The sequence below is a fragment of the Dendrobates tinctorius genome, unplaced genomic scaffold, assembly GCF_039654945.1.
Source record: "Dendrobates tinctorius isolate UK_male_01 unplaced genomic scaffold, ASM3965494v1 ptg000300l, whole genome shotgun sequence".
Lineage (NCBI taxonomy): Eukaryota > Metazoa > Chordata > Amphibia > Anura > Dendrobatidae > Dendrobates > Dendrobates tinctorius.
In genome coordinates, this window is record NW_027361967.1 from 154650 (window position 1) to 166883 (window position 12234).

Consider the following 12234-nt stretch of genomic DNA (forward strand, 5'->3'; position numbering starts at 1 on the left):
TTTTGAAAAATTTCCTGAGAGTCTTTGGAGTGAATCTGAATTTGTCCTCTCAAAAAAGAACTCTAGGAACATCAAACAGATTTTTTGTGCATATGTCTGTTGTTCTTTTGGCACTAGAAAAATCCTTTGGACAGTCAATGAGGAGGGACTATTTCACCTCTTTGTGTTCTCTGTCCCTATTAGGGTAGGGAATCAACCTTCTACAGTGCTGTCATGAAATATATCTAGAAACGGATTTGCTGGTAAGTCTACTTTCATAGTTTTCACCTCATACATCAATAGACCATAACGATACTTAATAAACAAAAACTTAACAAGTAGGTAATCATAGTTTAAAAAATGTGAAATGCCCATGTCATTCTGACATGTTTCAGCACATTTTGGGACAAATGGTCTCACTTTTAACAATCAATAAAATATTTTCTCTAAATTTTTGTCTCTTTTTTGCTCCAATTGTTTGCATCTCATAAAAAATAAAACTTGATGTAACATTATGCATGCAAATTGTGTTTTATGTGTGACCATGACCTATTCTAGAAGCACAGGGTCAGAATTATACTGGTGCATGGAGACAAACTGAAAATGTAAAAATTCAATGGCAAAATTGCTGTCTTTTTCTACTCATTCACAAATAGTTAATGAATGTTATTAAATATGTACAGCAAAATGGAAGGCGTTTCAAATAGAAATCATGCTTCAAAAAACAGTCAAATGAAAAATTATAATATATCCCTCCAGGTGTGACACTTGACATTTGCAGAGTGTCAAACCCCCCAGAAAATGTATAGATATGGCTGAAATAGCTCAGTTGGGAGAGCGTTAGACTGAAGATCTAAAGGTCCCGGGTTTCGGCAAAATGCTTTTTCTTCACCGTTTACATTTTAAGGAGATATTAAACAAAGCACATGGACTGATCATGATCAAAAGGCCTAAAAATCTTAACTATCTACAGAAAACAAAATGTTAAAAATTTGAGAAACGGTAACTTTTTCCTTTTGAACACATGAATGTTTTTTAGTAATTTTTCCTCTATTTTGTTTTATTTCAGATTGACTTAGCTGTAAGAGGATTAAAAGATAACCTGATAGCTGAAACAGACAGCACTTATCAGACACTAGCTGAATGATTATAGTCAGCTTGTTTGACTTTGAAACACTGAGGCATTACTGAGACAAATGTCCTTAAAAAATATGCTGTGGACAAAGTCAAAAAGGCAAAAAACACAAGCTCCACACAGGTCCGTCATCTTTAATTTGAAATATAGGAGGTTTCTACTTTAATGGTGAGACAAAGCATCTACATATTTGACATTGCTCCAGTGAGTAGAGCCCACTTAAAAATGTATGGGTTGCTTGTCTCTGCAAGCAAAAGCTGGGCACTAAACTGGCATACTTGCAATGCTGGATGGTTCAGAGTGAAAACACCTATAGGCTGACAATAGTAATTGCAGGTGTTGATTAACTCATTGTGCAAAATAATTTCTAAAATGTGGTCACTTTGGGAGGTTTTCTGCTGTTTTGGTACTCTGCAAATTTCATCTGCAAGGTATTCCTGCAAAATCTGCATTGCAAAACCCAAATAGGGCTCTTCCTTTCAAAGCCCTGCTGTGTGGCCAAACAGTAGTTTCTGAAGAAATGTGGTGCATCACCGTATTTGTGAGAAATCTAACATTTCTAATATCCAAACAAAATAAATGGAGGTTTAAAAATTAATGCAGACGAAAAGTACGCATATAAAAAATGTTATTTATTGACTTTTTTGGGGTGGTGTGACAAGTTTGTAATCACAAGGAATGGTAACATTTCTGCTGACTAGCATGGAAGGAGTTAAGTTCTAATTGCATATCGAAGTCAGGATGGCCGAGCGGTCTAAGGCGCTGCGTTCAGGTCGCAGTCTCCCCTGGAGGCGTGGGTTCAAATCCCACTTCTGACATCAACATTTAATTTCAAGAAACTTTATCTTCATTTATTGATTAGATGAGGTCAAACAAAACTTAGTAATGTGGTTTTGAAAAATTTCCTGAGAGTCTTTGGAGTGAATCTGAATTTGTCCTCTCAAAAAAGAACTCTAGGAACATCAAACAGATTTTTTGTGCATATGTCTGTTGTTCTTTTGGCACTAGAAAAATCATTTGGACAGTCAATGAGGAGGGACTATTTCACCTCTTTGTGTTCTCTGTCCCTATTAGGGTAGGGAATCAACCTTCTACAGTGCTGTCATGAAATATATCTAGAAACGGATTTGCTGGTAAGTCTACTTTCATAGTTTTCACCTCATACATCAATAGACCATAACGATACTTAATAAACAAAAACTTAACAAGTAGGTAATCATAGTTTAAAAAATGTGAAATGCCCATGTCATTCTGACATGTTTCAGCACATTTTGGGACAAATGGTCTCACTTTTAACAATCAATAAAATATTTTCTCTAAATTTTTGTCTCTTTTTTGCTCCAATTGTTTGCATCTCATAAAAAATAAAACTTGATGTAACATTATGCATGCAAATTGTGTTTTATGTGTGACCATGACCTATTCTAGAAGCACAGGGTCAGAATTATACTGGTGCATGGAGACAAACTGAAAATGTAAAAATTCAATGGCAAAATTGCTGTCTTTTTCTACTCATTCACAAATAGTTAATGAATGTTATTAAATATGTACAGCAAAATGGAAGGCGTTTCAAATAGAAATCATGCTTCAAAAAACAGTCAAATGAAAAATTATAATATATCCCTCCAGGTGTGACACTTGACATTTGCAGAGTGTCAAACCCCCCAGAAAATGTATAGATATGGCTGAAATAGCTCAGTTGGGAGAGCGTTAGACTGAAGATCTAAAGGTCCCTGGTCCAATCCCGGGTTTCGGCAAAATGCTTTTTCTTCACCGTTTACATTTTAAGGAGATATTAAACAAAGCACATGGACTGATCATGATCAAAAGGCCTAAAAATCTTAACTATCTACAGAAAACAAAATGTTAAAAATTTGAGAAACGGTAACTTTTTCCTTTTGAACACATGAATGTTTTTTAGTAATTTTTCCTCTATTTTGTTTTATTTCAGATTGACTTAGCTGTAAGAGGATTAAAAGATAACCTGATAGCTGAAACAGACAGCACTTATCAGACACTAGCTGAATGATTATAGTCAGCTTGTTTGACTTTGAAACACTGAGGCATTACTGAGACAAATGTCCTTAAAAAATATGCTGTGGACAAAGTCAAAAAGGCAAAAAACACAAGCTCCACACAGGTCCGTCATCTTTAATTTGAAATATAGGAGGTTTCTACTTTAATGGTGAGACAAAGCATCTACATATTTGACATTGCTCCAGTGAGTAGAGCCCACTTAAAAATGTATGGGTTGCTTGTCTCTGCAAGCAAAAGCTGGGCACTAAACTGGCATACTTGCAATGCTGGATGGTTCAGAGTGAAAACACCTATAGGCTGACAATAGTAATTGCAGGTGTTGATTAACTCATTGTGCAAAATAATTTCTAAAATGTGGTCACTTTGGGAGGTTTTCTGCTGTTTTGGTACTCTGCAAATTTCATCTGCAAGGTATTCCTGCAAAATCTGCATTGCAAAACCCAAATAGGGCTCTTCCTTTCAAAGCCCTGCTGTGTGGCCAAACAGTAGTTTCTGAAGAAATGTGGTGCATCACCGTATTTGTGAGAAATCTAACATTTCTAATATCCAAACAAAATAAATGGAGGTTTAAAAATTAATGCAGACGAAAAGTACGCATATAAAAAATGTTATTTATTGACTTTTTTGGGGTGGTGTGACAAGTTTGTAATCACAAGGAATGGTAACATTTCTGCTGACTAGCATGGAAGGAGTTAAGTTCTAATTGCATATCGAAGTCAGGATGGCCGAGCGGTCTAAGGCGCTGCGTTCAGGTCGCAGTCTCCCCTGGAGGCGTGGGTTCAAATCCCACTTCTGACATTAACATTTAATTTCAAGTAACTTTATCTTCATGTAATGTGGTTTTGAAAAATTTCCTGAGAGTCTTTGGAGTGAATCTGAATTTGTCCTCTCAAAAAAGAACTCTAGGAACATCAAACAGATTTTTTGTGCATATGTCTGTTGTTCTTTTGGCACTAGAAAAATCCTTTGGACAGTCAATGAGGAGGGACTATTTCACCTCTTTGTGTTCTCTGTCCCTATTAGGGTAGGGAATCAACCTTCTACAGTGCTGTCATGAAATATATCTAGAAACGGATTTGCTGGTAAGTCTACTTTCATAGTTTTCACCTCATACATCAATAGACCATAACGATACTTAATAAACAAAAACTTAACAAGTTGGTAATCATAGTTTAAAAAATGTGAAATGCCCATGTCATTCTGACATGTTTCAGCACATTTTGGGACAAATGGTCTCACTTTTAACAATCAATAAAATATTTTCTCTAAATTTTTGTCTCTTTTTTGCTCCAATTGTTTGCATCTCATAAAAAATAAAACTTGATGCAACATTATGCATGCAAATTGTGTTTTATGTGCGACCATGACCTATTCTAGAAGCACAGGGTCAGAATTATACTGGTGCATGGAGACAAACTGAAAATGTAAAAATTCAATGGCAAAATTGCTGTCTTTTTCTACTCATTCACAAATAGTTAATGAATGTTATTAAATATGTACAGCAAAATGGAAGGCGTTTCAAATAGAAATCATGCTTCAAAAAACAGTCAAATGAAAAATTATAATATATCCCTCCAGGTGTGACACTTGATATTTGCAGAGTGTCAAACCCCCCAGAAAATGTATAGCTATGGCCGAAATAGCTCAGTTGGGAGAGCGTTAGACTGAATATCTAAAGGTCCCGTGTTTCGGCAAAATGCTTTTTCTTCACTATTTACATTTTAAGGAGATATTAAACAAAGCACATGGACTGATCATGATCAAAAGGCCTAAAAATCTTAACTATCTACAGAAAACAAAATGTTAAAAATTTGAGAAACGGTAACTTTTTCCTTTTGAACACATGAATGTTTTTTAGTAATTTTTCCTCTATTTTGTTTTATTTCAGATTGACTTAGCTGTAAGAGGATTAAAAGGTAACCTGATAGCTGAAACAGACAGCACTTATCAGACACTAGCTGAATGATTATAGTCAGCTTGTTTGACTTTGAAACACTGAGGCATTACTGAGACAAATGTCCTTAAAAAATATGCTGTGGACAAAGTCAAAAAGGCAAAAAACACAAGCTCCACACAGGTCCGTCATCTTTAATTTGAAATATAGGAGGATTCTACTTTAATGGTGAGACAAAGCATCTACATATTTGACATTGCTCCAGTGAGTAGAGCCCACTTAAAAATGTATGGGTTGCTTGTCTCTGCAAGCAAAAGCTGGGCACTAAACTGGCATACTTGCAATGCTGGATGGTTCAGAGTGAAAACACCTATAGGCTGACAATAGTAATTGCAGGTGTTGATTAACTCATTGTGCAAAATAATTTCTAAAATGTGGTCACTTTGGGAGGTTTTCTGCTGTTTTGGTACTCTGCAAATTTCATCTGCAAGGTATTCCTGCAAAATCTGCATTGCAAAACCCAAATAGGGCTCTTCCTTTCAAAGCCCTGCTGTGTGGCCAAACAGTAGTTTCTGAAGAAATGTGGTGCATCACCGTATTTGTGAGAAATCTAACATTTCTAATATCCAAACAAAATAAATGGAGGTTTAAAAATTAATGCAGACGAAAAGTACGCATATAAAAAATGTTATTTATTGACTTTTTTGGGGTGGTGTGACAAGTTTGTAATCACAAGGAATGGTAACATTTCTGCTGACTAGCATGGAAGGAGTTAAGTTCTAATTGCATATCGAAGTCAGGATGGCCGAGCGGTCTAAGGCGCTGCGTTCAGGTCGCAGTCTCCCCTGGAGGCGTGGGTTCAAAGCCCACTTCTGACATCAACATTTAATTTCAAGAAACTTTATCTTCATTTATTGATTAGATGAGGTCAAACAAAACTTAGTAATGTGGTTTTGAAAAATTTCCTGAGAGTCTTTGGAGTGAATCTGAATTTGTCCTCTCAAAAAAGAACTCTAGGAACATCAAACAGATTTTTTGTGCATATGTCTGTTGTTCTTTTGGCACTAGAAAAATCCTTTGGACAGTCAATGAGGAGGGACTATTTCACCTCTTTGTGTTCTCTGTCCCTATTAGGGTAGGGAATCAACCTTCTACAGTGCTGTCATGAAATATATCTAGAAACGGATTTGCTGGTAAGTCTACTTTCATAGTTTTCACCTCATACATCAATAGACCATAACGATACTTAATAAACAAAAACTTAACAAGTAGGTAATCATAGTTTAAAAAATGTGAAATGCCCATGTCATTCTGACATGTTTCAGCACATTTTGGGACAAATGGTCTCACTTTTAACAATCAATAAAATATTTTCTCTAAATTTTTGTCTCTTTTTTGCTCCAATTGTTTGCATCTCATAAAAAATAAAACTTGATGTAACATTATGCATGCAAATTGTGTTTTATGTGTGACCATGACCTATTCTAGAAGCACAGGGTCAGAATTATACTGGTGCATGGAGACAAACTGAAAATGTAAAAATTCAATGGCAAAATTGCTGTCTTTTTCTACTCATTCACAAATAGTTAATGAATGTTATTAAATATGTACAGCAAAATGGAAGGCGTTTCAAATAGAAATCATGCTTCAAAAAACAGTCAAATGAAAAATTATAATATATCCCTCCAGGTGTGACACTTGACATTTGCAGAGTGTCAAACCCCCCAGAAAATGTATAGATATGGCTGAAATAGCTCAGTTGGGAGAGCGTTAGACTGAAGATCTAAAGGTCCCTGGTCCAATCCCGGGTTTCGGCAAAATGCTTTTTCTTCACCGTTTACATTTTAAGGAGATATTAAACAAAGCACATGGACTGATCATGATCAAAAGGCCTAAAAATCTTAACTATCTACAGAAAACAAAATGTTAAAAATTTGAGAAACGGTAACTTTTTCCTTTTGAACACATGAATGTTTTTTAGTAATTTTTCCTCTATTTTGTTTTATTTCAGATTGACTTAGCTGTAAGAGGATTAAAAGATAACCTGATAGCTGAAACAGACAGCACTTATCAGACACTAGCTGAATGATTATAGTCAGCTTGTTTGACTTTGAAACACTGAGGCATTACTGAGACAAATGTCCTTAAAAAATATGCTGTGGACAAAGTCAAAAAGGCAAAAAACACAAGCTCCACACAGGTCCGTCATCTTTAATTTGAAATATAGGAGGTTTCTACTTTAATGGTGAGACAAAGCATCTACATATTTGACATTGCTCCAGTGAGTAGAGCCCACTTAAAAATGTATGGGTTGCTTGTCTCTGCAAGCAAAAGCTGGGCACTAAACTGGCATACTTGCAATGCTGGATGGTTCAGAGTGAAAACACCTATAGGCTGACAATAGTAATTGCAGGTGTTGATTAACTCATTGTGCAAAATAATTTCTAAAATGTGGTCACTTTGGGAGGTTTTCTGCTGTTTTGGTACTCTGCAAATTTCATCTGCAAGGTATTCCTGCAAAATCTGCATTGCAAAACCCAAATAGGGCTCTTCCTTTCAAAGCCCTGCTGTGTGGCCAAACAGTAGTTTCTGAAGAAATGTGGTGCATCACCGTATTTGTGAGAAATCTAACATCTCTAATATCCAAACAAAATAAATGGAGGTTTAAAAATTAATGCAGACGAAAAGTACGCATATAAAAAATGTTATTTATTGACTTTTTTGGGGTGGTGTGACAAGTTTGTAATCACAAGGAATGGTAACATTTCTGCTGACTAGCATGGAAGGAGTTAAGTTCTAATTGCATATCGAAGTCAGGATGGCCGAGCGGTCTAAGGCGCTGCGTTCAGGTCGCAGTCTCCCCTGGAGGCGTGGGTTCAAATCCCACTTCTGACATCAACGTTTAATTTCAAGTAACTTTATCTTCATGTAATGTGGTTTTGAAAAATTTCCTGAGAGTCTTTGGAGTGAATCTGAATTTGTCCTCTCAAAAAAGAACTCTAGGAACATCAAACAGATTTTTTGTGCATATGTCTGTTGTTCTTTTGGCACTAGAAAAATCCTTTGGACAGTCAATGAGGAGGGACTATTTCACCTCTTTGTGTTCTCTGTCCCTATTAGGGTAGGGAATCAACCTTCTACAGTGCTGTCATGAAATATATCTAGAAACGGATTTGCTGGTAAGTCTACTTTCATAGTTTTCACCTCATACATCAATAGACCATAACGATACTTAATAAACAAAAACTTAACAAGTAGGTAATCATAGTTTAAAAAATGTGAAATGCCCATGTCATTCTGACATGTTTCAGCACATTTTGGGACAAATGGTCTCACTTTTAACAATCAATAAAATATTTTCTCTAAATTTTTGTCTCTTTTTTGCTCCAATTGTTTGCATCTCATAAAAAATAAAACTTGATGTAACATTATGCATGCAAATTGTGTTTTATGTGTGACCATGACCTATTCTAGAAGCACAGGGTCAGAATTATACTGGTGCATGGAGACAAACTGAAAATGTAAAAATTCAATGGCAAAATTGCTGTCTTTTTCTACTCATTCACAAATAGTTAATGAATGTTATTAAATATGTACAGCAAAATGGAAGGCGTTTCAAATAGAAATCATGCTTCAAAAAACAGTCAAATGAAAAATTATAATATATCCCTCCAGGTGTGACACTTGACATTTGCAGAGTGTCAAACCCCCCAGAAAATGTATAGATATGGCTGAAATAGCTCAGTTGGGAGAGCGTTAGACTGAAGATCTAAAGGTCCCGGGTTTCGGCAAAATGCTTTTTCTTCACCGTTTACATTTTAAGGAGATATTAAACAAAGCACATGGACTGATCATGATCAAAAGGCCTAAAAATCTTAACTATCTACAGAAAACAAAATGTTAAAAATTTGAGAAACGGTAACTTTTTCCTTTTGAACACATGAATGTTTTTTAGTAATTTTTCCTCTATTTTGTTTTATTTCAGATTGACTTAGCTGTAAGAGGATTAAAAGATAACCTGATAGCTGAAACAGACAGCACTTATCAGACACTAGCTGAATGATTATAGTCAGCTTGTTTGACTTTGAAACACTGAGGCATTACTGAGACAAATGTCCTTAAAAAATATGCTGTGGACAAAGTCAAAAAGGCAAAAAACACAAGCTCCACACAGGTCCGTCATCTTTAATTTGAAATATAGGAGGTTTCTACTTTAATGGTGAGACAAAGCATCTACATATTTGACATTGCTCCAGTGAGTAGAGCCCACTTAAAAATGTATGGGTTGCTTGTCTCTGCAAGCAAAAGCTGGGCACTAAACTGGCATACTTGCAATGCTGGATGGTTCAGAGTGAAAACACCTATAGGCTGACAATAGTAATTGCAGGTGTTGATTAACTCATTGTGCAAAATAATTTCTAAAATGTGGTCACTTTGGGAGGTTTTCTGCTGTTTTGGTACTCTGCAAATTTCATCTGCAAGGTATTCCTGCAAAATCTGCATTGCAAAACCCAAATAGGGCTCTTCCTTTCAAAGCCCTGCTGTGTGGCCAAACAGTAGTTTCTGAAGAAATGTGGTGCATCACCGTATTTGTGAGAAATCTAACATTTCTAATATCCAAACAAAATAAATGGAGGTTTAAAAATTAATGCAGACGAAAAGTACGCATATAAAAAATGTTATTTATTGACTTTTTTGGGGTGGTGTGACAAGTTTGTAATCACAAGGAATGGTAACATTTCTGCTGACTAGCATGGAAGGAGTTAAGTTCTAATTGCATATCGAAGTCAGGATGGCCGAGCGGTCTAAGGCGCTGCGTTCAGGTCGCAGTCTCCCCTGGAGGCGTGGGTTCAAATCCCACTTCTGACATCAACATTTAATTTCAAGAAACTTTATCTTCATTTATTGATTAGATGAGGTCAAACAAAACTTAGTAATGTGGTTTTGAAAAATTTCCTGAGAGTCTTTGGAGTGAATCTGAATTTGTCCTCTCAAAAAAGAACTCTAGGAACATCAAACAGATTTTTTGTGCATATGTCTGTTGTTCTTTTGGCACTAGAAAAATCCTTTGGACAGTCAATGAGGAGGGACTATTTCACCTCTTTGTGTTCTCTGTCCCTATTAGGGTAGGGAATCAACCTTCTACAGTGCTGTCATGAAATATATCTAGAAACGGATTTGCTGGTAAGTCTACTTTCATAGTTTTCACCTCATACATCAATAGACCATAACGATACTTAATAAACAAAAACTTAACAAGTAGGTAATCATAGTTTAAAAAATGTGAAATGCCCATGTCATTCTGACATGTTTCAGCACATTTTGGGACAAATGGTCTCACTTTTAACAATCAATAAAATATTTTCTCTAAATTTTTGTCTCTTTTTTGCTCCAATTGTTTGCATCTCATAAAAAATAAAACTTGATGTAACATTATGCATGCAAATTGTGTTTTATGTGTGACCATGACCTATTCTAGAAGCACAGGGTCAGAATTATACTGGTGCATGGAGACAAACTGAAAATGTAAAAATTCAATGGCAAAATTGCTGTCTTTTTCTACTCATTCACAAATAGTTAATGAATGTTATTAAATATGTACAGCAAAATGGAAGGCGTTTCAAATAGAAATCATGCTTCAAAAAACAGTCAAATGAAAAATTATAATATATCCCTCCAGGTGTGACACTTGACATTTGCAGAGTGTCAAACCCCCCAGAAAATGTATAGATATGGCTGAAATAGCTCAGTTGGGAGAGCATTAGACTGAAGATCTAAAGGTCCCTGGTCCAATCCCGGGTTTCGGCAAAATGCTTTTTCTTCACCGTTTACATTTTAAGGAGATATTAAACAAAGCACATGGACTGATCATGATCAAAAGGCCTAAAAATCTTAACTATCTACAGAAAACAAAATGTTAAAAATTTGAGAAACGGTAACTTTTTCCTTTTGAACACATGAATGTTTTTTAGTAATTTTTCCTCTATTTTGTTTTATTTCAGATTGACTTAGCTGTAAGAGGATTAAAAGATAACCTGATAGCTGAAACAGACAGCACTTATCAGACACTAGCTGAATGATTATAGTCAGCTTGTTTGACTTTGAAACACTGAGGCATTACTGAGACAAATGTCCTTAAAAAATATGCTGTGGACAAAGTCAAAAAGGCAAAAAACACAAGCTCCACACAGGTCCGTCATCTTTAATTTGAAATATAGGAGGTTTCTACTTTAATGGTGAGACAAAGCATCTACATATTTGACATTGCTCCAGTGAGTAGAGCCCACTTAAAAATGTATGGGTTGCTTGTCTCTGCAAGCAAAAGCTGGGCACTAAACTGGCATACTTGCAATGCTGGATGGTTCAGAGTGAAAACACCTATAGGCTGACAATAGTAATTGCAGGTGTTGATTAACTCATTGTGCAAAATAATTTCTAAAATGTGGTCACTTTGGGAGGTTTTCTGCTGTTTTGGTACTCTGCAAATTTCATCTGCAAGGTATTCCTGCAAAATCTGCATTGCAAAACCCAAATAGGGCTCTTCCTTTCAAAGCCCTGCTGTGTGGCCAAACAGTAGTTTCTGAAGAAATGTGGTGCATCACCGTATTTGTGAGAAATCTAACATTTCTAATATCCAAACAAAATAAATGGAGGTTTAAAAATTAATGCAGACGAAAAGTACGCATATAAAAAATGTTATTTATTGACTTTTTTGGGGTGGTGTGACAAGTTTGTAATCACAAGGAATGGTAACATTTCTGCTGACTAGCATGGAAGGAGTTAAGTTCTAATTGCATATCGAAGTCAGGATGGCCGAGCGGTCTAAGGCGCTGCGTTCAGGTCGCAGTCTCCCCTGGAGGCGTGGGTTCAAATCCCACTTCTGACATTAACATTTAATTTCAAGTAACTTTATCTTCATGTAATGTGGTTTTGAAAAATTTCCTGAGAGTCTTTGGAGTGAATCTGAATTTGTCCTCTCAAAAAAGAACTCTAGGAACATCAAACAGATTTTTTGTGCATATGTCTGTTGTTCTTTTGGCACTAGAAAAATCCTTTGGACAGTCAATGAGGAGGGACTATTTCACCTCTTTGTGTTCTCTGTCCCTATTAGGGTAGGGAATCAACCTTCTACAGTGCTGTCATGAAATATATCTAGAAACGGATTTGCTGGTAAGTCTACTTTCATAGT

At 35.9% G+C, this 12234-nt stretch overlaps 6 non-coding genes across 6 annotated transcripts; all 6 read left to right on the forward strand.

The window, feature by feature from the left end:
• Positions 1-1849: 1849 nt before the first annotated feature.
• On the forward strand, positions 1850-1932 carry TRNAL-CAG (transfer RNA leucine (anticodon CAG)). The gene has a single exon. It is a non-coding gene; the product is annotated as a tRNA-Leu (tRNA).
• A 1934-nt stretch (positions 1933-3866) lies between these two features.
• Positions 3867-3949, forward strand: TRNAL-CAG (transfer RNA leucine (anticodon CAG)). The gene has a single exon. It is a non-coding gene; the product is annotated as a tRNA-Leu (tRNA).
• Positions 3950-5840: 1891 nt separating this feature from the next.
• Positions 5841-5923, forward strand: TRNAL-CAG (transfer RNA leucine (anticodon CAG)). The gene has a single exon. It is a non-coding gene; the product is annotated as a tRNA-Leu (tRNA).
• Positions 5924-7857: 1934 nt separating this feature from the next.
• TRNAL-CAG (transfer RNA leucine (anticodon CAG)) lies at positions 7858-7940 on the forward strand. Its single transcript has one exon. It is a non-coding gene; the product is annotated as a tRNA-Leu (tRNA).
• Positions 7941-9831: 1891 nt separating this feature from the next.
• On the forward strand, positions 9832-9914 carry TRNAL-CAG (transfer RNA leucine (anticodon CAG)). Its single transcript has one exon. It is a non-coding gene; the product is annotated as a tRNA-Leu (tRNA).
• Positions 9915-11848: 1934 nt separating this feature from the next.
• Positions 11849-11931, forward strand: TRNAL-CAG (transfer RNA leucine (anticodon CAG)). The gene has a single exon. It is a non-coding gene; the product is annotated as a tRNA-Leu (tRNA).
• Positions 11932-12234: the final 303 nt, after the last annotated feature.